Genomic DNA, 23,860 nt, shown 5'->3' with positions numbered 1-23,860 from the left:
TTATACATTGCCTCCTTCCACTATAACATAAATGCCATGAGCATAGGGGCAGTATTTTGCTCACTCTTGTAATCCCAGTGCCTAGAAAGGACATATTTATATAGTAATAAAGATAATTATTAAAAAAGTGTTTCTTTAGTTAATAACATGGAAGAAGATGCTGTATTTCATTTAATGAGCATATCAAGAGAACTCATAAATCAGTGTATTTTTTATAATGATAAAACTTGAAGTAGCAAAATGGTAAAACAAGCAAACATTAAAAAAATCCCCAAATATTATCAGATATGATCAATAAACAGTGTTGATTTTGTCACATCCGTCTAGTCATATCAGATTGTTACTAAAGAAATTATGGGATGGTCAATTATAGTTATTGGGATGGTAAGACAATTTTAAAATTCATTTGGTTGAGCACTTTTCTTTACAGTCTTATATAAGTTTAAACTTGGTTCTGATCTTAGTCTGTTATTTAATAAACCAGTGACCTGGGACAAATCTTTTAATACTACTGAACCTAACTGCTTCATCTGTAAACTATGAATATAACATTGGTCCTGCCTGTCACATAGGGTTATAGCAAGGTTCTATTTTAATAAATGCATGTGTTTTTTTTAACCTGAAAAGCACTCTGGAATGATGAGTGGCAGTGTGGTCTTAGGGACAGTTCAATTAAAATTGGGAACAAGTGCCATTTTCTGTCCTTAACATTTACATTCTGTGACATAGTCTTCAAACCATCCCCAGAATTTAATACAAAGGACTAACATAATTGGAAATTTTTGTATTATTAGGTCTAAGGATACTTTACCTGGGGTGATAAATTATTAATCTAGTGACCCTCATCAGATTATTAGCATGGAATGCATTATGCATTGCCCTTCAAGGACTAAAGAGGACTTGCAAATTTGATAGGAAGCCAGGCAGATCTACTACCATCTCTAGGGAGGAGCAGTTGGAGACACCCTGACTGTGCCCTGCTGGGATGTTATATCACAGAGAAGTGCATCACAGAGTGGCGGAGAGTACCTGGGATTGGGACAAGAAAAGAGAATCACGAAAAAGACTGTGACTTATTAAAACTCTGCTTAGAATGTATCTTTCTCTGTTTTCTGCCTCTTGAAAATCATTATTTTACACAGAGTCTGTGTATTATTAAAGACTAATGGTGGGTGATGTTCAAAATGGAAAAACAACAGTCCTGGATTATATTTTATTTATGATATGACTTGTACCTTTTCCTTCAGTTAGATATGTTTAAATGTAAAAATGCCCCTTTAACACCATTTAAAGCTATAAAACAGAGTGTGAAATTCAGGCATATGTATAAAATTATAAACAGTTCCGTCTAGTAATGACAGTAATTCAGATATTTTCAATAAAATATAAACTACCACTAGTTTTGTAAGAGAATTGTAAATAAGGTTATAGCAATGATAGTATATAATATTTTTCACTTTTGTGCACATTTACATCCATACTCAGTCTTTAGCTTGCCTGTACACGTATATGCATATTTGAATATGTGCACAGTATACCATTTATGAAGAATGCAAACCAGAAAAGAATACAAGTAATACTTCAGGAAAAAAATTCCCAGTCATTTAACAATCTCATGGGCTTTCGTTTCCAAAAATCCTGAATTATAGGTAAGAATTCTATATGCAGAACAGATCAGTGGTTACCCAGGACTAGGGTTGACTATTAAGGGATAATATGAGAATATGTGGTGCTTTCTTTGTGGTGATATAAAAGTTTATATCCTGATTGCAGTGATAGTTACATGAATTTATACTCCATAGAACCATAATATACCACACACACACACACACACACACACACACACTTACATGTGAGACACATTGATGTAAATGTAAAAATCTTTGAAGTCTGAATAGAGTTTGAACCTGACTTAAGAGTATTGTACCAATGTCAGTTTCCTGGTTTTGACAATGTGTTATGAATATGTTAGTATTATGATTATTGGGGGAAGCTAGTTGAAGATAACATGGTAATTGTCTTTACTATTTTTGCAACTTCTTATTAGTCAAGCTATTTTAAAGTAAAAAGCATAAGAAGAGAAAAAAAGTGAAAAGTCCTGAAATCAAATTGATGCTTTCTTCATTGTTAGTTGTATGAATTTGAGCATACTGTTATTCAACTAGGTTTTCTCATCTGTAAAATTGAGATCATAGTATGATTTATATTTTATAGCATTGCTATGATTAAATCAGATAGCATGTGTATGTGCCAAATACTGTTTAGAGCATAAAGTTGAAGCTTAAAAATTGGGTTGCCTAGTTCTTTCTGTGACATTTGGTTTTTAAAGTCTCAAATGGGAAACTTGTTCAAAAAGAGAGAAGAAATGGATAGTTATATCTCAAAGCATTTTCTGAACAAGGAGGATATTCTCTATACCTTGAAAATGTCTTAGTCTTCTTAAATCATTTAGCTTCTACTTAGGTTCTTCCAAGCCAATACTGTCACAAATTATTATGTCACCAATAAGGAATCAATTCTCATTTATTTTTTTTTACTCATCTAATCAGTAGAGGCAGGGACCTAAACTTTATTGGCTTAGTTGCTTTTTAAAATGTATACTAATTTATTTAATTTATATTAATTTATACCAATTATATTTATGCTATTTTATTTATTTATATTACACTATAATGCTATACTACTATTGTATTAATTTATATTAATGCTCATTCTAAACATTTATTCAGTAGGAAATTTTTAACTAATATACATTTATTCTATTTTCTAGTCATAACTGATTGTAGTCCAAAAGAATTCAGCATTTTTGTCTTTTCAACTATCTAAAGGTAAGATAATCAAAATTGAAACTAAGAAACGTCCTACTCTGAAGTCATATCTTCTCAATTAGACTGTACATTTTTTGAGGGTAGAGACTCCATTTTATTTTCTAGGAAAAAAAAAATTAAGCACAAAGCTAATGGAACACCATTCTTCAATGGAAAGTGAAGAGGGATGGCGTCAAACATTCTTTCTTCTTTGCCATGCTTGGAAAACTTTATTTGTGAGATTCTAGTTAAAAGAATATGTGATACACACGCACATACACACACACAAATATTAATTACTCAGCCATAGAAAAGAATGAGATGTTGATATTTAAAACAAACATGGATGGACCTAAAGGGTATTATGCTAAGTGAAATAAGTCAGACAGAGAAAGATAAATACCACATGATTGCACTAATATGTGGGATCTAAAAAGCAAGCAAAGAAAATAGAAATTAAAAAAATAGACTCTTAAATATAGAGAACAAACTGGTGATTGCCAAAGGGCAGGTAGGTGAGGGCACAGGTAAAATAGATAAAGAGGATTAAAAGGTACAAACTTTTATTTATGAAATAAGTCCTGGAGATGTAAAGTATTAGCATAGGGAATATGTTGTATTGGGGCCAACTAAAGAAATTAGGAATCTGCATTTTGAAAAGATTAAAGTGGAAAGAAAATGTAAAGGAATAGACTATCAGAAAGACATGAAATGATGCTCATGTACCTTGTTCACCATGTTTCTGTATCATAGAACAAGGGAACATCCTGTGAAACTCCAAAGGAATACATTTAGGATACACAAGAACCTTTATTTTCACAACATATACTAGGGCTAAAGTATGCTTTACTGTAAGAGTTGGTGAAGCATAAGAACAAACTGATTCACAAATGTTTTGGTAAATTATAATTTTTTACCTTCTAATTTATAGACGTATATACATATATATATTATAATTATATAATTAATATATGTATATATATATAGTCTTCTATATCTTTTTTAAAAGCATTACATGAAGCATAGAATACAGTTGATTTCAAATAACAAGAGGTAAATAATATTTATGGGCAAATAAAATAAGGAAATTCTGGGCCAATTTATTTGACACATATTTATCGAGTGGCTTCTATTGAGTGTCCTGGACTATTCTGGGAACCTAAAGTGTACATAACAGCTCATATTCTTGTGCTCAAGGGCCTTATATTTGAGTTGATAGAAGAAACAGTAAACAAAGTAAGTAAAATGATTAGAAATTCTTTGGTAAAAAATAAAGCAAGAAAGAGGGATACAGTTGATGAAGATATTCACTTAGAGTATCTCGGCAAAGTTACACTGAGGTGATATTTGCATAAAGATCTGAAGTGGGTGAAGGAATAATTTATGGGAACATCTGGAGGAGTTGTCTAGACATTTCAGAAACAACTAAAAGACCATTATGAATGAAGCACAGTAATGGAGAGATGTGGGGGAGAGTAGTTGATGATGAGAACAGAAAAGTATGTAGGTCATTTTGAGGGGTAGTACTTCTCAAATTTTAATTTGCATGTAAATCACCTGGGTGGCATATTAAAATGAATTCTGATTTAAGATGCATAGAGAGTTTACATTCCATACAAACTTCCATTCAGGTGATGCTGTTACTATTGGTCTGTAGATGACACTTTGAAGAACAAAAGATTGAGACTTGTATGCCATTGTAAGGACTTTGGATTTACTTTGAGTGTTTCTGGTTGAATTGTGCCTCCTCCCCTCCACTGCCACCAAATAAATTGAGGTGGTAACCTCACTGCCTATGTATATGACTTAATCTGGAAATAGGATCTTTATAAATATAATCATGTTAAGCTAAGGTCACAGTAGATTGGAGAAGATGGGTGTTAATCTAATTACTAATGTCCTTATAAAGAGGGAAATTTGGACAGAGACACACAGTAAAGAAAGCCATGTAAAGATGGAGGCAGAGTTTGGAATGATGCGGTTGCCTGACCTAGAACACCAGAGATTGGTGTGTCACCACAGCTAGGATGAAACAAAGAATCATCTTCCCCTGGAGACTTTAGAGAAAGAATGCCCCTCCTGATTACTTGATTTCAGATCTGGGATTGTGACAGAATAACCTTCGTTGTATCAAGTTACCCAGTTTGGGTAGCAGCCAACAGCCTCAGGTGCCCTGAATGAAATAGAGGAATTTAAGGAATATATAATAAAGGAATTTAAGAAGAGTGGCTTGATCTTACATAAAAACAAAACAAAACAAAACAACCAACTCATCTTGGCTGTGGAGGTGAGAATAGGCAGAAGGGCGTGTGGGCAGCACATAAGCAGGGGACCAGTTGGGAGGCTAGAGCAGGAAACCTAACTGGATATGGAGACATCAGGTTGGAATCAGTGTGGTAGTTATGATCTCATGTAACCTATGTGAACACTGGAATGTGCATTGAAATTCAACATCTTCAGAGTATTATATACAGACTGTTTGCTCATAATAATGACATTTACTTATTTTACACCATCAGATTATATGTGGTAAGCTTCCAACTATGTCTGGTTTGACACAGTGCACTGATACGGTACCTATTCTGATTGTATTTCAGCTACTGTCACACATAGCTGATGCTACATTACCATATTGATAGCAACTCACCAGTTCTATTTTCTAAACCTCCTACATCAGTTAAATCATATCTATTTATTAAAAAAATTAACATTAGCTCCCTCTGAGGCTACACTTTGTTCAGATGAGTTTCTTTATCTCATCCTATGCCAAGGTTTATCAAGATTCTCTACGTTTAATTACTTCTGTATAGAGATTTCGACCAACATATTTCCTGTTATATAATTAAATGCATCTCAGAAGTGTGGCCCCTGGACCATTAGCATTAGCAACACCAGGCATTTGTTGAAATACAGATTATCAAGTGGCCCACAGACCTACTTAATTGGAGGTAAGGCCCAGGAATCTGTGTTTTCACAAGCCCTCCAAATGACTCTGAAGTGTGCTAAAGTTTGGGAACCACTGTTGAGGTTAGTTCAGTCATCAAGAAATAGCATAGGTATGGATGTGTACATCTTATGAAGCTTACTTACTACCTTTTGGTTTCCTAAAAAGAATGCATCGATAAACAGGCCTATCTTAGGTCCCATTAAATGGATTGTGCTATTAAATATTAAAATGCTTCCCTTGTATGAAGTTGTAACTGCCAGTCTATTCCAAGGTGTGTGTGTATATATGTATGTGCATATATGTAATACACATGTATATATTTATATATACATATATACACGTGTATATATACATATATATATACATATATATATTATGAGCATAAACTTGAGCATGTCTCAAACATGCAAAGAAATAATCCAACACATTAAGAAAAAATTTGCATTGAATCAGAAACTTTCTCTGTCTTATGCTTAAAAAATCTATATTTGAAGATGTATATGAAAAACAGAAATAAAATAAATGGTTTAAACATTCATTTATATGTTATTATATGATATTAAATCAACATATGGCCAAAATTACAACCATGAACTAAATTCTAAGCCTAATGGAACTTTTTTCCCCTTTCTTTTTTGCACCTGCTTAATGGACATGACCCTTAGCAGCTCTATCAATAATAGAAATAATAGCCCTTCTATTCATTTAATCATCAACCCTCTCACAAAGGCTCTGTGAAATTGTAGGTATTACTGACTTTGATTCTTCCTGGGGTTTGTTGCCTTCTGGTTGCATATGTGATACTCAGTTACAGTCACTCCTTGGGAGGGTCACTTAGTAATTCAAGCCCATAGTTTCAAAGAAGATTTGTTTTTTCCCACTAAAGAAAGACTAAGGCAGGAGAAGAATTGAAAGTAAATTGCCCATTTTAAATGCAGCAAGAACCTCACAACACAACACAGGAAGAACAAGGTCCACTGGCCAGTGGGCTGCAAAGGTGGGCCTGGTGGTACAGCACCGTCTGCCCTTTCCCGTGGCTTCTAGCTTGCAGTCATGCTCACATTGTCTGGTAAAAATCTCCTTGGGGATGAGGTCTGGCTTCAACTGCTGCTGCTCAGTTATGGTCTCCTGTGCCATATGATATCTCCAGGCCCTCTGGAATAATAAAGACACTTTCAATCTTACCTCACACTGTGAATAGCTGAGAATCATATGGTGGTAGTAATTGGGAAAAATGACTCAAACACTTTCAAAATTTGCAGAGTATTTATTGTCGATTTGGGGACCCCTGCTTTTTAAGTGTTTTGGAATACTTTTTAAAGCAACTATTCTCTCTGGCTATTGAGCTGTGACAAGCTTGCTGTTTTATTATTTATTTATTTATTTATTTATGTCAGAGTTTGGAAGGGAGAAGAGTGGAGAAAAGATCAAATTGAAAGAAAACTCTATATGAATAAGTTTTTATTAGTTAAAACATTTAATGTATTTTAACTACAAAAGTAGCAATTTCAGGTTCTATCTATATATAAGGAGAATAGGAGCTTACTTTAGAAATTAAGATATATTATAGAAAGAAACAAATTTTATATATTTCTGGTATTCTTGAGATTGTGCCTGACATCCATATCCAACAATATATTCATTTTAAAATTTATTGTTGTTATTCTGTTTGTATAAAAGATTGTCATCCATAGGGTGGCCAGGTTTTTTTTTTTTGTTTTTGTTTTCTTCTGTATCCATAAATAATCAGATAAGAAATAGACTTAATCATTGTTAAAGAAATTAATTAGGCTATAATTAAGTACCAAAAATACACTGATTAACAAGATGATTTATTACCAGAACTGGCTACCAGTGATATTTTCAGCTTAAGTTGAGAGGTTCTTGAAATTTGAGAAATTATTTCAAGCTATAGTAACCTCTTTTGAGGGTTTAAAATATTTTATTCTTAGCATCTGGAGATTGTTCTATTATTTTTGCCTCTTTCAGATATTGTTCTAGGATTTAGAATTTCTCTGTTCTCAACTGAATGCAAAAACATTTTATCTTAGAATAAGAAACAACATTGGGAAATAAAAACTAATAAGATACAGTACTCACTCTTAGGGAACTATGACACTTATTTGGAAACATAGGAGGCATTCTACCAGAATGTTCCATCTTTAAAGATTCAGATGAAATGTCACCATTCACGTGAATGTTTTCCTGATGTGACAGAATTTTTTATCTTTACCAGTGTGGTAGCAATACTGCATTAGAACATTGAACATTATCTACTTTTATCTGCACAACCACCCTTCTATGAACTTTCAGGGAAGGATCTGTGTTTTCTGATTTATTTTTAATGCTATGAGTAATGGTAGGGATGGTCTTTGTGCAGAAACATGTTAAAAACATGTTTGTAATTGTGATATTTTATTTTATTTTATTACTTTATTTTATTTTATTTTATTTTATTTTATTTTATTTTATTTTATTTTATTTTATTTTTTGAGAGAGAGTGTGCACAAACAAGGAAGAGGCAGAGAGAAAGAGAGGGAGAGAGAGAATCTCAAGCAGGCTCCATACCCAGCATGGAGCCAAACATGGGGCTTGATCTCACAACTGGAAGACCATGACCTGAGCTGAAATCAAGAGCTTAACTGACTGAGCCACCCAGGTGCCCCTATAATCAGGATCTTATATATACATGTGAATAAAGACAAAATTAGACACATTGCACAGGTAAGCATTGCCTGCGGTATTGGAAATAGCATGTTAAAAGGTCATCATATACTCAGAATCTTCTAGAATTGAAAGTATCTTGGAAATAATTTCTTTCAATTTTCTTGGATTCCCCAGATAAAATGGAAGTTTAGAGAGGCTAAGTAATTTTCCCTAAGATGCAAATTTAGTTGTTGGCATGTTATATGTTCCTTAACACAAAAACTATTGAGTTAATGGTAAGGCAATTATATCATACAAATGTCTGGTAATATCGTTCAGCAATTAAGCATTAGGTTAATAACACTTTAATAAATTTTACTTAAAAGCAATATATTGTTAGCACAATCATTCCTTTCTTAAATATGCCTCTTTTGTACAAGTAGAATCATATTTTTGCTTTGGCTTCAAAGTTAACAAAGCTGGTTTAGACATTGGCTTCTTACATATAAAATGGGAGGGAGTAAATCTGCATGTGTGTACACAAGTGTGTGTGTGTGTGTGTGTGTGTGTGTGTGTGCGCGTGTGCGTGCGCACGCACGCACGCACGACTGTATACTTTGGATAACCTTTTAGAAAATGCCTGAGGCATAGTTTGTAACATCATCACAAAAAAATCAATACAACAGACTGCATAGGAAATGGCATTATGTGTATCAGAGCCATATGTGTCCAAGAAGGTGGACAAAGAGAGTTATCATTGCAAGCTACTGCCCAGCAGGATGGCTTTTGCAAGGATATGCATGACACGGCTTTTTTTCTTCCCCTGTGAACAAAGAACTTGTCACCTCCCCAGCACATTCATTCTCCTCTGCATGGAGTTATGTGGCCCATGCTGACTTTCGGACCTTGACCTGCAAAAATTCCCTTTGGAAATGCCTTTCATTTAGATTATTTTTGAGAGAAGCTGGCAAAGCTGAATTAAATAGTGAATCACAGGCATTGTAACAGCTTACTATTTCTTTTATATAAGAAAGATGTCTTATCTTGAAAAAAGGCTATATGCTTAAATAATATTGGCTTTGTCTTTCTCCTCTTAATTATCATGTGTTCAATATTCATTAGAAAGCAAATTTTTATGAATATTTTTTTAACTGAGAGTTTTGAGAGAGCATATTCAACACCTTTCCAAATCCAAGTGAATATCTTCAATAAATTTATTTACTTATTCAGTTTTCTTTGAGGCCCAACAAGTTGCCAGATATTGTCATATCCCTAATATGTATATATATACATGAAGACCTAAAGATGTTAAGAAAGTTTGAGCTGCTTTGAATATTGTCATTAGAAATTTTCAAATGGTTAAGATTTGGGGTGCCTGGGTGGCTAAGTCGGTTGACTGAGGTCATGATCAGTTGACTCAAGTCATGATCTCACTGTTCTTTAGTTTGAGCCCCATGTAGGGCTCTGTGGTGACCGCTTAGAGTGTGGAGCTTGCTTTGCATTCTCTCTCTCCCTCTCTACTCCTCCCCCGCTCATGCTCTGTCTCCCTCTGTCTCTCAAACATGAATAAACATTATTAAAAAATTTTTAAAATCAAATAGCTAAGGTTTCCTTTTTTTTTTTTTTTTTTTTTTTTGGCAAGACTGCTTCATAGATGGCCTTGGGAACTTCCATCAGAGGGCACATAATGCCACATTCTTCTCTTAATGATGTTAGCAGCAAGTGATCAATGCCTTGATTTGTTAATTCATCAGGCACTGCAAAATCATGGAATTCTAATTATATCATTCCTTCTTCATTTATTAGTTGGATTACTTTTATGAACAGAAACTTGCCCTCATCAAGTTTTGATTATCCTTATGTATTCTTTCCGGGGGAAAGACAGGATAAATGATTGTTTTCATTTTCATTTTCTAGTTTTCACAATACTGATTTGGTTTCCTAACATCTTTTCAATTTGACTACTAAGTATTTTTTTTAATACCATCATGAACTAATGTAATTAGATATATTTAATGTGTTTTAACTCATTGCATTTATTATCGGTCCCCAAATGTTTCTGTCTGGACAGTGGGTCCTTTGCTAGACCCTAATAGTCTTTGATGGCTTCCTTAATTTCTGGTATGACAAGATATGCCAGACTAATTTAGTGTATATCTTTATCAGATGCCATTTCCCCTAGGAAATTCAGTTCTAAATTTTAGTAAGAAACCATACTTAATGGTAAAAATCTGTATACTCATACTCATTGTGACTGAGTGGTCATGTTTCTAGGCATTTTCAGTAAACACACATATATGGTGTGTGATTGTATACATATACATGCATCTTCTGCTTTATAATATATAAATCTGATTTCTGATTTAGGATAAGAGGATTTTTATTCGAATTACTCATTTAAAGTGTATCGAATTTCTTCTAAGACAAAATACTGTGTTTTTTTAAAAAAATGTTTTAACATTTATTTTATTTTGAGAGAGAGACCAGAGCACGAGGAGGGGAGGGGCAGAGAGAGACAGGGACACTGAATCCTAAGCAGGCTCCAGGCTCTGAGCTATCAGCACAGCTGGGCTCCAGCTCATGAAGGAGTTCATGACCTGAGCTGAAGTCAGACACTTAACCCACTGAGCCACCCAAGCGCCCCACAAAAGACTGTGTTTTTAGTGTTACGAATATAAATTCTATTTGCTTTTTTCCACCCTACACCAACAGCATTCACAGAGTACAATACCAATGTTACCACCAAATATATAATTACTAAAAGCAACTCAAGTTTGTTTTTCCAATTGTTTCAGTTCCTACCGAAGGGTATATCCCACTAAAGATACACAATCAAATTATCATGTCTTAAAATTAATTGGAATAGTTTTTCTCTTTATACTTTATGCCACTAACTGTTTATACAAGTTCACTTGTTTCGTATTATTCTTGGTTTTCAGAGACTGCTTCATTAAATTCCATTTTGTTTTATGATTAGGTGGAATATTTACATTGTTCTTACATAAAATTTGTAAAACAATGTTTATTCAAAGAAAGGTAGTTCCTGTCTTCACATTCACTCTACCCTATTATCTTTCTCTCATTATATGTAAACATTTTCAACAAATTTTATGGCTTATTCATTTGCATTTTTTAATACTAACAGGCACACACATTGTTCTTCAATTGTATCCTTACAATTTAAGATCAATTGCAGCACATTGCATGCATGTGTATTTTGCTTTTTTTTTGTAACAGTATATATAAAGAGATCACCACGTAGCAATGTTTAGAGGAATTCCTCATTTCTTTTTCAACTACACATTACTGCACTTTGTGGATATAAATAATTTATTCAACTAATTCTCTATGATGGATATTTGATTTGTTTCCAGGGTTTTTTTGTTTGTTTGTTTGTTTGTTTGTTTGTTTTTAGTTACTTATAGAATGATGGGAAAAAATTCTTGAATAGACTACACTCTCATTTAGCCTCTGGAGCTATCACATTACTGGAGAATCAGATGAATGAGGGTCGTGATAAACAGTTTTCAAGAGCATAATCAGTAAAACAAACATTGTGGGAAATGCCATAGAACAAATGACATGAATTCCTCAACCACAAAGATAAAAATGTAAGGAAAAATAAGACGGAGACCTAGATTAAAAGAAGATTGAGATATTTAGTAGTTGTAATGTATGAGCCTTTTTTTGGATCCCAATTAAACAAACTTACAAGAAACAGTTGTGGACTGTATATTTGATGATAATGAAGAAATTATTTTTAATGATTTTAATTATATTATATAATTAATTATATTAATTATTTAATTAATTAAATATAATTTAATTACTGAACATTACATACTGAACATTTACTGATGAAATAATATATCTGAGATTTGTTTCAAAATAATATTGGAGGGTGGAGTTTGGCGCCAGTATAGATGAAACAAGATTAGCCCAGACTTGACAAATATTGATGCTGGCTGAGGAGTATATGGTGGTCCATTATACTATTCCTTTTGTCCTTTATATCTTTTAAGTTATCTATATAGATTTTTAAGAATTCAAGTAGCTTTAATTGATTGGATATTGCTTTCCAGGATAGCATTGTCTTAAAATATAGGTATAGTGTAATTTTCTCTAAAGATTCTGAGACTCTACATATTAACAAAATTATTGGCTTTTAAAATATAAAATGTGATTTAATGCATATTTTACATGCAGGACCTATTCTATTTTAGTTTCTGGATATCATAATGAATGAAGTGCTGTCTGGGATGCTTATTAGTATATAAAAACAGGAAAAGTGAACAAATAAGGATTATGGAAATACAAATAAATGTGCATGTGAAAATAAAGTGTTCATAGATCCCTCCCGCCATTTTATCACAATTTCTCCCTTCCTCGGAGTAAAAAGTGCTGTGAAAGTCAAGTCTTGTACAAATTTTGTAAGCCATAGGTGACTTTGAAGCTGCAGCTAGGCAGAGAAACCCAACTGTAGTAGCCATACTCAAAAAAGGATGACAGAGAAGTTGAATGAAAAAGTGTGTAGAGAAGGAAGAGTACAAAGCACACAGTGATGCGATACAGTACATCAGTGACTTCTAAAGGACCTACTTCTGGATTGTTGGATGATTTGCACAAATAATCTTAAAATAGAGTAGAATAAATGACAGAGATCAATTGGGGTAGATATTGGGAAATTGCTTTCAGTAGAGTTTAAGTAAATGTAATATTATTTAAGTAAATGTAATATTAGTATTTGAGAGGCTAGAAATTTCATAGTTTCAAAGGGCCTTATCAGAACATCATGGAACAGAGATGAGTAATAAAGAGGGGATATATCTGTACTTGGGTAACTCAAAACTTACTTTCCTCTTCTTCCCGATTATGCATTGTTTCTTCTCATGTTGATTATAGAGAGTTTACTCTTCAAAATAAGGTCATTTATGCTTTGAAATTTTACCTATCACCAAAGAAAAGGGAAGTGGAGAGGCAGGAAGTCAGAAATTATTGAGTTTGTGGGTTGAACTCCAAGATCCACAGATGTAGGGAACCTGTTTGATTTTATATACCATTACTATTACTTTTTAACAAGTTTTTTTTTTTTTAATTCTTAGGGAGTGCACAAGTAGGCTAGAGGGACAAAGGGAGAGGGAAAGAGAATCATAAGCCAAGAGCCTGACATGGGGCTCGATCCCACAACCCTGGGATCAAGGTCTGAGCTGAAATCAAGAATCAGACACTCAACCAACTGAGCCACCTGTGTGCCCCTGATCTTATATACCATTATATCCTGAACATCCAACCCAGAATCTGGGTTATAGCAGACCTGCAATAAGTTCTGTTGCCTAAGTGAATGTGTGCATAAATAGGATGAAAGTGGAAATTAGGTGAAGGAAACAAATAAGGAAAAACAAATAAATAGTTGCAAGCATTAATTACCTGACTAGCTAGCCCTTCTTTTGTTAATGTAGGTCTCAGAGCATAAATGCTCATTAATATTCTCAGAATGGTTTGCCACCTGTGACCTTGATTTTAATTTTTTAAACTTTCTTGCCTTTGCAGAACACCCAAAGAGTGAAGCACTTCTTGAATCATGTTTGCTTACTTTCATAGAGGCAAATTTACCTTAATCATTCACTCATTCATTTATCTGTGAATTTTTTTTCTATTTATACCTGACTCTGAGAGTTTTGTAATTATATAGTAATATGAAGATATGCAATCAAATGAAGATGGTATTTAAAATAAATCTGTTTTTACTTATATAGAAGTATTTTTATGAGTCAGGGGAGAAAAGAAATCAGAATAACCATATCCAGCACTTTGGGCAATACAAGTATGGAAAGATTTTGTATGGGAAATGAATCTAGAAACTTTAGGAGGTGGCTTAGTTATTTCTAGCACTTCTAGAACCTTAAATCAGTTTTCACTACTGGAAATAAGTCCCTATAAGACAGACGGAGCCTGTGAACATACAGTGAGAACGTATCTTCCCGTGTTGTGAGAAATCTGTTATAAAGTAAATACTGACAAAAACCAATAAATTCCAGATACTGAGGTTATACCCATAGAATTTACATCTGTTGAATGAGGAGAATGAGGTAGCAGCTTCTTATTTAATATCAAAACTATGTTCATATATTATTCAACAAATATTTACTGGATATATACTATGTGCCAGGTAGTTTTCAAGATGCTGGAGGCACAATGGTGAACAAGATAAAAAGGTCCTTGGTATAATTTTAGTGTGATTCTAATTTTGGATTGTAGGATTTAGTGGGATGGAGAAGACAAATAAGAAATGTGGTAATTTCAGGTAATGAGTGTTATGCTTAAAATAGAGTAGAATAAATGACAGAGATCAATTGGGGAAGATATTGGGAAATTGCTTACAGTAGAGTATTCAATTAAGGATGGTCTCTAAAGTTTTTTGTTGTTGTTGTTTTGTTGTTTTATTTTTTTAGCTGAATCTAATGAGATAAGTGTCTCACTATTTAAAGATATAGGGAAACACATGTTGACTAGAATGTGAATGAGGCTGAGCAAGGTTTCTGCTTCAGAGATTTTGCATTTGTTCTTTCCTCTGTCTATAAATGATTTAAAATTTGAGAGTAGACAAGACTCCAGCATGAAAAGTCTTTTAGTATATGGTGAAGAATCTTGTTTTTATTTAGAATCTGAGGGCATGTCACTGAAAAAAATTTAAGACAAAGAGTGATTTGAGCTACTTTTTATTTTTCAGAAACAATTTGGCCTACTGTGTGGAAAATGGATTGAATGGACCTGGTGAAATGATACAGGAGCCCATTTCACTGACCAGGTGAGAGGAGTGGGATAGCAGCTCAGAGTGAAATAGACATCTTGTGCATATATTTTGGAGATAGAACAAAAGATATTTATGAATTGTTTTGACGAAGGGTCAGGGTGGCGGATGTGGATTGAGGCAATATGATAATGGTTCCATATTGAATTATGTGATGGAGGTATAAACAAATAGTTGTTAGAATGAGTTTATAATCTATATTATAGGAAAAATGCATTTATCTTCAATAAGAAAGGCAATATGGGAAGGGCATCTGGGTGGCTCAATTGATTAAGCATGGGACTCTTGATTTTGGGCTCAGGTTCTAATCTCACGGTTCGTGAGATGGAGCCTGGTGTCAGGCTCTGCCTCGGCAATGTGAAGCCTGCTTGAGATTTTGTCTCTCCCTCTCTCTGCCCCTCCCCTGCTTGCTCTCTATCTCTCTCACAAAATAAATGATGGGGGGTGGGAGGGAGGGCAGGGTGGGTGATGGGTATTGAGGAGGGCACCTTTTGGGATGAGCACTGGGTGTTGTATGGAAACCAATTTGACAGTAAATTTCATATATTAAAAAATAAAAAAATAAAAATAAAAAAATAAAAAAAGAGAAAAAAAAATAAAAAAAATAAATAAAAATTAAAACTTAAAAAAAAAGAAAGGCCATATGGGAATATTACTGGTTCCCTTGAAATTAAACTGGGTATTAGTGTCCCACCCCAACTGAATTTCAGTTAAACATTTTAATTTAAGTTTCTATTATATGTAAGACTCTGCTCTAGAGGTTACAAATAGATTTCCGGCTAAAGAATATTAATATTTTCAATGCGACAGATGATGTTTTAAATTCTTTACCTGTTAACTCATGTAATACTCTATGCCTTAGACATTTGTACTGCTATTATTACCCCTATTATATATGAAGGAACTGAAATGTGGAGAAGTTCAGTGAACTTCCAAAATCCCTCAGCTGTCAGTGGTGGAGCCAGAACTTAACCTAGGCCATTTTTCCCTCAAGCATGGCATAATAATGCCTCTCACATAACAAGATTAAGAATAGCCCACTTTTACATCATGCTTCAAGACTCTTCTACATGTGTTAACTTAGATTCTCTCACTTTATTCCCATCTTTTTTTTAATGTCTGTTTATTTTTGAGAGAGAGAGAATAGGGGAGGAGCAGAGAGAGAAGAATACAGAGGATCCCAAGTAGGCTCTGCACTGACAGCAGAGAACCCAGTGCAGGGTTTGAACTTACAAACCATGAGAGGAAGTCTGATGCATAACGGACTGAGTCACCCAGGAACCCTTCACTTTATTCTCATCTAATCCTGTTAATAGCCAGGACATATCTGTGTATGTGAGATGTCATTTGTCAAGCTAATGTTTTTTTGATTTCCCACTCTGTAATGATTGTTTCAATTATACCCAGGATGAAATGTTGCAACCCTCAAACTTAACATTCTGAGCCTGAATTTCCTCTAGGTAGTTATGTGAAGTTAGCAAGGTATAACCTCCTCAGATTTCCCTTTCTTGGACAATAAAATGGAAGATATATTAAATGTTACTAGTGACTGATTCATAAACAGAAATTGATTTTTAACAAAAATTAGTTGGTCAAGCAAAGTAGCCAGATACAAAATAAAAAACAAAAATCAATAACTTTTCTCATGAATAGCAACAAGCAAATTAGAAAATGTAATAATAATAATAATGAGAGCATTACTTCTTTCACATTGGTAACAGAAACTCTTAAAATTCAGCAAAGGGGTGGCCTAAAAATCCTAGCAGTTTTAGTATACTATTATGGAGAAAGTTTTCAGATGTTAGTAAAGGGCACACAAAAAGACCTGAATAAATGGAAATCTTTACTATGTTTACAAAAGGGAAAGCTCAACATTGTCAAGATCAAGATGCTGATTCTCCCTAAATGCATCTAAGTGGTAGTTTCAGTTATGATTGTTATAAGGGTCAACAAACAGTTTAAAAAATTAATATTGAAGCATAAGACTAGCAATGAAAGAAACTTTATAAAGAACAAAGAAGAGTGATTTATTCTACCACATAACAGTAGATTGTAAAGCTGTGGAAATTAATAGTATGGAATCTTGGCTTATGAGTGAGTAAATAACAGAATAAAAAGTCCAGATATAAGTATATGTATGTATGTGTATGTGTATATATTTTGTATATATTTTTGTACTCATAATTTTATTTATATTTTCATAATTTATTCATTAAGCTCAAGTAGGACACACACACACACACACACACACACACACACACACACACACACTCATACACACACACACAAAGGAAAAATACCAAAACTAATGGGAAAGAAAACAATTCAATAAATGTCAAGAATGCTATTATTTTTTTAAAGTTTATTTATTGTGAGAGAGAGAGAGAGAGGGAGAGAGAGCATGAGCAAGGGAGGGACAGAGAGAGTGAGAGAGAAGATTCTAAGCAGGCTCCATACTGTCAGTGCAGAGCCTGAAGTGGGGCTTGAACTCATAAACTGTGAGATCCTGACCTGAGACAAAATCAAGAGTCAGATGCTTTACCAACAGGGCCACCCAGGCACCCCTATCCTATTATATTTTTATGTTATAATAATAGCCTTCTTGGGGCACCTGGGCGGCTTAGTTGGTTGAGACTCAGACTCTTGATTTTGGCTCAGGTCAGGATCTTACAATTTGTGGGATTGAGCCCTACATTGGGCTCTGCTCTGACAGCACAGAACTTGCTTTGGATTCTGATTCCCTCTTTCTCTGCCCCTTCCCTGTTCATGCTCTATTTCTCTGTCTCAAAATAAATTAAAAAAATAAACATTAAAAATATAATAATATAAAATTAATTCATACCTCATATCATATAAAACTAAAATCTAAATAAATTTTAAGCATAAGGAAGCAAACAACAGAAGATAATTAGGGAAATGCAGATTAAAACAGGAATTCCCTTAATCTTAGAAAAATGTAAACAGTTGATAAAGGCAGTCATTTGTGGACTTGTGGGGAAAAGGGCTTCTCACACACTAAAAAGGGAATGTAAATTTAAATAGGCATTTTAGAAAGCAATTTGCCATTATTATTTGAAACAAAAATTGCACTGACATCAAGTAGGTAATTTCCCTTCTAAATATATATCCTTGACAAACAAAGGAAAGGAGGAAAAAAAGAGACTATATACAGACTTTTTTTATTGCAACATTAATTGCAAATCAAGATTGTTGGATATGAATTAAAAATCCTTTTGTAGGAAATGACTAAGTGATAGGAATATATCTACCTTGAAATTCTACAAAACACTTAAAGGGAATGAACTAGACCTATAGGTATTAATGTTGTGATTTCTTTAACATATATTTTGGGCTAAGAATGAAAGCAACTTTTAAATACTCATTACAGGAAGATGTAATTTTGTAATTTATGTAAAAAAAATGAACATACAAAGAACACTGAGTATTTATTATGGTTTGGTAAACAAAGACATGATAAACATCCAGTGATGAAATACAAAAGAGAACAATGACCTGTGTAATTGTGGTCCAGAAGGAATTTCCTCTCCTATTAGAACCGGTGGAAGATCCACACATGCTGGCATGGCTGCTTCTAGCCTACACTGTTGGATTCCCAAAATATCTCTTTTCTGTGCTTCAATCAGTGGATCATCACTTCTAAGAGTCTGCATTGAAAACTAAATTTCAAACTGTGAGGCAATTTTAGGTCCAGGAGTGTTGCCATCAGATGGGTCTGGAATGTATCAGGAGACTGTATTTACTTGCTGTCTTATATCCTTGATCTCCACGTATGTCTTGGCATATTTGTTTTCTGGTTTATAGTAAACTGAAGTAAAAGCAATCTATGCCAAGTATCATTTTTTTTTCCATTTTTTTCTATCTCCAGGCTGTATAACAAAATACCACAGACTGGGTAGCTTATAAACAACAATAATTTATTTCTCACAGTGCAAGAGGCTGGGAAGTCCATGATCAAAACACCTGCAGTTGTGTCTAGTGAAAGCCAAGTTCATGATTCATAGATGGCCATTTTCTCACTGTGTTGTCACATAGTGGAAGGGGGCAGGGGATCTCCCTTTTCTCTCTTTTAGGAGAGCACTAATTCCATTCATGAAAGCTCTGCCCTCATGACTTTTCCACCACTCACAGTTTCCATCTCCAAATACAGCCACATTGGGGATTGGGTTTTAACTTAAGAATTTTGACGAGACATCATATTCAGCCTACAGCAATAACTAGATCACTTTTGTGATCTGGTCTATCTATCTCTATTTATTTTAAATTGCTTTAAGAGGTCTGGAAAGATGAACACCAAAACCATAACAGTGGTTACCTTTGGTCATGGGAGATGAATGGAAGAGGGGGCTGAAAAGCAAAGGTATAGTCTTTGATAAAAACTATCTTTGATTTTGTATATTTTGCTGTACTGTTTTCACTTTTTATTTTGAAATACTTATAAATTCACGGGAGACTGTGAAGATAGTACAGTGAGCTTCTATGTTCCTTCTACCAGTTTCTCCCAATGATTCCTTGACATTAAAAAAATGTTTATTTATTTTTAGAGAGAGAGAAAGAGTGAGAGAATTAGTGTGTGTGTGAGGGAGAGAGAGAGAGAGAGAGAGAGAGAGAGAGAGAGAGAAGGAGGGGCAGAGAAAGAGGGAGAGAGAGAATCCCAGGCAGGCTCCATGCCCACTGCAGAAGCCCCACTCAGGATTTGATCCTACCAACCATGAGATCATGACCTAAGCTGAAATCAAAAGTCAGACACTTAACCAACTGAGCCACTCAGGCATCTCTTAATTCTCTATTCTTAATCATTACCAATTCATTAGATATTGTACACAAAAGTGAGAAAAAACATTGATGTGTGCATATAGTTGTGCAATATTCTAAATTGTTTTTTCCCACATACATAATTGCTGAATTGAATCATATATAAATATTGAAGATATTTCCATTTTGCCTTCCAGAAATGTATCAATTTAAATTCTTATTTGGAGTCTAATAGAGCGTTTCATTGGAACCACAAAGGTCCTGCAAACTTTATTTTTAACTATTTCAGTACTTAGTAGTGTCCAGAGCATAGCAGACACTCCAAAAATATTCATAGAAGAAATAAGGACATGAAATAATTTACCAAATTTAAATGCAAAAAGAATAACCTCTCTTAAACCTTTTTTTCCCTATGACTGGTAACAAAAGGCACAATAGTCCTTTTGTCTTATAATTGGAACTTGCTTTTATTCCTATGAAATTTCTTACATTTTTCCCATTAAACTATACTTCTGTCTCCCATTGACTCTTACATCAATTCTGTGTTAAAAATAATAACTTGTCTGTTATAGACTGTTAATCTTCCCCAGTTTTTAACTTCACTTTAAATTTTGTCTCATATATTGTTAATATAAAATGATTTTCACCTTTGTGTAATCAAAATTTAACCCTTTCCTATATTTCTATTTTTGGTTTTTTGGTTGGTTAATCCTAACAAATATGAAAACAGTAAATACTCACTTGATCTAAGCTAATTTCTTTGTAATTATCATTTTAATTTAACTTTTGATTGGATATGTTAATATAGAGCTCAAACTATTTTCCTCAGTTAGTTAGTGTCATATTCAAACACTATTTGTTGAATAAAATTTTCTTTCTCCCCTCATTTGAAGAGTGATTGTGAAGAATGCTGAATTATGACACATATAAGAACTGTACCTGGGGTTTTTTTTTCTTGCAATTTTTTTAGTAGTCTCAACTTATCTTAATATCTTAGCATTATAAGATATTTTAATATCTGGCGGTGATATCCACACACATAATCTTATTTTGAAAAATTGACATTTCAGTTAACATTTAGAAACATATAAAATTCAACAAAACAGGCTTCATGTTATTTGTGATTTCTTATTTTTCCTCATAATTAAATCCCAATGACTGCGTCTTTAAGTTTAGTATATTCTTTTGATAGATGCTGAGTAAAATGGTATTGAGGCATCTAACCAATAATTACTTCTTCCTCACTCCCTTTCCCAAAGAACTAAGAGACTATAAGGGAGAAGGCAATTGGAAATTAGAGAGGTAGAACAGGAATATTTATTAGTGAGAAACTTTGAAAAATTTCTTCAAATTAAGGAGGTAGAGTACTACCCACATGAAGAGGTAACCTACCCAGGAATTAACTATAGAAGGCATCGATCTAAATACACTTACTTAGGCAGAAGTTCAGGAAAAAGGAGCAAACGAGGATTGAGATAGTATTTTTTGGTGTTGAGTTGTATGAGTTATGTAATTTGGATATTAACCCTTTATCAGGTATGTCATTTGCAAATATGTTCTTCCATTCCATAGGTTGGCTTTCAGTTTTGTTATGGCTTCCTTTGCTATGCAGAAGCTTTTTATTTTGATATAGTCCCAATAGTTTATTTTTGCTTTTGTTTCCCTTGCCTCAGGAGGCTTATCTGGAAAAAAAGTGGCTATGACTAATGTCAGAGAAGTTTCTGCTTGTGTTTCCTTTCAGGATTTCTATGGTTTCAGCTCTCACATTTAGGTTTTTAATCCATTTTGAATTTATTTTTTATGTATGGTGTGGTCCAGTTTCATTCTTTTGCATGTTGCTGTTAAGTTTTCTCAACATTATTTGCCGACAAGACTGTCTTTTTCCCAGTGGATATTCCTTCCTAGTTTGTCAGAGATTAATTGATCATGTAGTTGTGAGTTAATTTCTGGGTTATCTATTCTGTTCCATTGATCTATGTGTCTATTTTTGTGCCAGTACCATAATGTCTTGATTACTACAACTTTGTAATATAACTTAATGTCTGAAATTGTAATTCATCCAGGTTTACTTTTCTTTTTCCAGATTGCTTTGGCTATTCAGGGTCTTTCGTGGTGCCATACAAATTTTAGGATTGTGTGTTCTAGTTCTGTGAAAAATGTTTATTTTGATAGAGATTGCATTAAATGTGTAGATTGATTTGGGTAGTATACACATTTTAGCAATATTTGTTTTTCCAATCCATGATCATGGACTATATTTCTATTTCTTTGTGTCATCTTTAGTTTCTTTCATCAGTGTTTTATAGTTTTCAGAGTACAGGTCTTATACCTCTTTGATTAGGTTTATTCCTAGGTATCTTATTATTTTATGGTGCAATTATAAATAAGATTGTTTCAAAAAAACATTTTTGAAGTAATGGAAAAAAGTATGATCATGATCAATAGTTTGTACAAACACTTAAAAAAATCCAAGGTAAGAAAATAAAAGTGACTTATTTATCCAAAAGAGTTTGTGAAGAATTAAAATTATTATAAAACATGGATAAAATGAAGCAGTAAATCTAACAAATCAGTCACTAGACAGTATTCTATTCTTGTAGGTTCTTGTTGGATATGATGAACAGTGACTAATTAGTTGGTAACTATTGTGCACTAGTATTATAATACAAAACCCTGTGAGCAATTTTAAACTTCCTTGCCAAATGAAAATTATCTGTTAGCATTTTATTTCAACAAATGAAATGTGTTTGGAATGATTGTAAAATGTCCTTCAGCAATAGTTGTGGTCAGTCACATGACTACAAGGTGATGACAAAGCTGTACACTTTTTATGAACATTATCAAGTAGGCAGCATATGTCTAATGTGTTCTATTACCTTGTCCTCATCAGAGAAGAAGACTGCATTCAAAGTCCTTGAGGTTATTGACAGGTTTTAGTATTTTATAATAATAGACTTTCTTTTGCACTTGAAGTATTATACACACATGCCTACTCCTTCTTTAAAGATAATAAGTTTAATGAGATAATCTAGATAATCTACCTATTCTAAAAACAGTTCAAATCTTGAAACATTGCTACAACACTTTAAAGACTGAAATATATTTTCAAATACATGGTAGATGCAGCCTATACATCAATGAAATACACATCGATGAAATGCAAACAATTTAGTGAAAAAAATTAATGTTTATTTATTTGAGAGAGAGAGAGAGAGAGACTGTGTCAGTGCAGAACCTGATGCAGGGCTCGAACTCACAAACCACGGATCATAACCTGAGCAAAATTCAGACACTTAACCGACTGAGTCACCCATGTTGAAAAATTTGATAAAGCTCAGATAGTATACTTTAAACTACAAGCTACATTTTTAGAACAATTTTGAAAAAGAAAAGAAAGAAAGTATAGGCTTCTGATATGGATGTATATAGAAGTTCTTTTGTATTTACATTTTTTAGGTAAAGAATTTTAAGGGAATTAAGTAAAAATTAGTCAAATCCAGTAAAGGATTAGAAAATCAAGGAATGGAACTGTTAGAAATTGTTCTGACCCCAGAAACAAGTTGTTACAAATGCTCATATAATGCCAAGGCCAGCAATTTAATTGGAAGAGAGATAAACTTTGAATAGCAGTAATGAATGGACTCTTTTATTATTTGTTTATGCATTTAAACATAGGGAGTAAATCATGTGTTAGAAAAAACATTAGAAAAATTTAAATTTCTTGCTATTTTGATTGCATATGTCACTACCTAAGAAAATCTAAAATACTGAGAAATATTATACCTCATATTAAAATATTTATGATATTTTTCCAAAATGTGACTGCAACCTGAAAAACCTTAATAAAAGTATCAATTGCAAGTTGTAAAGCTAAAA

General features: G+C 33.4%; 1 long non-coding RNA gene across 1 annotated transcript in view; it reads left to right on the top strand.

Annotated features, from left to right (window-relative positions):
* LOC122237745 overlaps positions 1-15,209 on the top strand; it is a 75,879-nt gene extending 60,670 nt beyond the window's left edge. Inside the window, exon 3 of the long non-coding RNA XR_006216371.1 lies at positions 15,131-15,209. This is a non-coding gene — a long non-coding RNA (uncharacterized LOC122237745). The remainder of the gene's footprint in view (positions 1-15,130) is intronic.
* Positions 15,210-23,860: the final 8,651 nt, after the last annotated feature.

The sequence above is a fragment of the Panthera tigris genome, chromosome B1 (genome assembly GCF_018350195.1).
Source record: "Panthera tigris isolate Pti1 chromosome B1, P.tigris_Pti1_mat1.1, whole genome shotgun sequence".
Lineage (NCBI taxonomy): Eukaryota > Metazoa > Chordata > Mammalia > Carnivora > Felidae > Panthera > Panthera tigris.
Note: the sequence above shows the minus strand (reverse complement) of the source record. Positions and strands in the feature narration are given on the sequence as shown.